The sequence below is a fragment of the Apodemus sylvaticus genome, chromosome X (assembly GCF_947179515.1).
Source record: "Apodemus sylvaticus chromosome X, mApoSyl1.1, whole genome shotgun sequence".
NCBI classification, from domain to species: domain Eukaryota; kingdom Metazoa; phylum Chordata; class Mammalia; order Rodentia; family Muridae; genus Apodemus; species Apodemus sylvaticus.
In genome coordinates, this window is record NC_067495.1 from 69,260,684 (window position 1) to 69,263,027 (window position 2,344).

At 34.6% G+C, this 2,344-nt stretch overlaps 1 pseudogene; it reads left to right on the forward strand.

Annotated features, from left to right (window-relative positions):
• The first annotated feature begins 1,796 nt into the window (after positions 1 to 1,796).
• On the forward strand, positions 1,797 to 2,305 carry LOC127674537 (transmembrane emp24 domain-containing protein 2-like; annotated as a pseudogene).
• The last annotated feature ends 39 nt before the right edge of the window (positions 2,306 to 2,344 follow it).

Sequence of the window (2,344 nt, forward strand, 5' to 3'; positions counted from 1 at the left end):
TTCTTAAGAGTTTTTTCCCCACAGTCTTAAGGGCTGTCCTGAAGGTCTCAGTGTTTATGATTTTGCTAAACCATTAGCCACACCTTCACCTCCTGGACTTGTGCTGTCTGATTATTATGCAGTCATTAACATTAACAGGGAGGACATCCCTCAGAGGAATGTGAAAATACATACATTATTACACAAACAAGCCTTATGTCCCTGGCAGCTATTGACTTGATTCTTGTAGAAGCCTGTGTCTGCTGGCCCTGTCCTAGGGGCAGAAACCGTGTTCTTCTTTTCCCACCAAGGCATGTGGGACCCCGCAGTCAGTTCTGAAAACATACGTATATGTAACATTATTCAGACAGAGCAGGTTATGTTTAGAAATTTACATGTATATACATATACATATTTGCATGATGCAACAGTTTTTAAAAGGTCACAAATTTGAAGTAGGACAAGAAGGAGTATATGGGAGCATTTGGAGGGAGAAAAGTGAAAGGAAGTAATATATTAATCTCAAAAATAAAAGAAAATATTTGAGAAAATTCATATTATCTTCATTATGTGACTTCCTATGATCCTTTAATACTCTGTTAAGTTAAAACCCTCTTATTCTTTAATTGAAAGCTAATAATCGCTACAAATAAGCTTTTCTGATCATTTTATGTACATGTAGCCCTGCTTCCTTTTGTTTATTATTTTACTTTCGGTTTATTTTTCTTTTTGGGATATTCATCACTTTTTAAATATGTATTTATCATGCATCTACATAATCAATCTCTTATTTTCCACATATATAATGCCTGTCTCTTGTACTAAGTAGTACATTCCTTTAATGCACTGATCAAATGAAATATGCAATAACCATCTGAGAAATAAGCTAGTATATATGTATATATATCCAATAATATTGGGTCTATTATTATATACTAATATATATATATATATATATCCATAATGTAGGGTCTATTAATATATTTCACATGGGAATTATGAAATTTTCATATATATAATGGTTTTGATCTCATAAATACTCAGTTTAATAGATATTTTTTAGGTTTGCAGATATCAACCATAGAGAATTTTTCATGAATATTTCTTACATCTTCAAGCAGAGAGGCTAATATTAATAAGTATATATGGTTAGTTATGTGTGGAAGTGGCACTGAGACTTGTTGGTTTGTCATCTTTATGTTTAGAAGGCATTCATTATGCTCTCTTCCAGGAAGAACAAGCAGAATGAATTAAGGCAAGTGAAGATGGCATAGAGAGTGGCTAGGTTTAAAAACACAAATAAGAAGCTGGCCTTTAAAAAAGACAAGGTCATTATGCAGATGTCCTTAAACTGTGAAGCTTTTTGCCTGTCATGAGTATGATTAAAATAATGCATCTTGCATGAAAACATTGGATGATAATTTTTTCAAATGTCAGAATCCATTTAGTGGAACCTTGCTACATAAATGTCACCGAAAATGCAAGAATAGCACAAATAGCTTCAAGAAACAATGTGAACAGAATAATCTCTTGAGTTTGAGCAATTCAAATGCATTAAAAAAAATTACAATTCTAAACTAGTAAGGATGCTTTGGGGGTGACTTGTACTTTTTGTATGTTAAAGAAACTTGAACAAGAAGATGCTTATCTTTTTTTAAAAACTTAAAAGCTGATAAAAGCCTATGACACCAAACTTCTTTTAAGTTTTCATCTTAATATTATCATTTGATTTTTCTACATTTTCAAAATAAGATGAAAGCAACACCTTTTGCAGTGGTGGCAGCTCTGGTGGTCCTACACTTCCCCCTTGCTGCATCATGGTACTGCTGGCCCAGCTCCTGGGCCTTGCCTCACAATACTTTGTCAATATCAATTGATATATATGCCAAGATGTGCTGGTCACCTCAGGTACCAAGATGGATTTCATCTCAAGATTGCTGAAGATGGCTTCCTGTACAACTAAGAAGATCTAGGCCATCTGTAGAGATCACAAGGCCAGAAAATAACAGAACCTATGAAGGAGATAGAGAGACAAGTTGGAAATACACATTCACAGCTGGGGCATACAAGTTCTGCTCTAGTAACAAGATGTCTACCATAACTCCAAAGATAGAAATGTTCATTATTGGCATTGAGAATGCTCCCAAAGGATGAGACAGAAGCTCATCAGAAAAAGCTAGAAGAAATGAATGAGCCACCAATGACAACACAAACAGGAGAGTGGTCCTTTGGTCCTTCAAAGCTCCTGTTCTAGTTGGGACAGATCTACTACTTAAAGTCCAGAGGGTTGCTGAAAAGTTCTTTTCTTGTCAATCCCAATTCATGATTCACTTGTTTACCAAACACCTTGGTCATAAAAATGTCA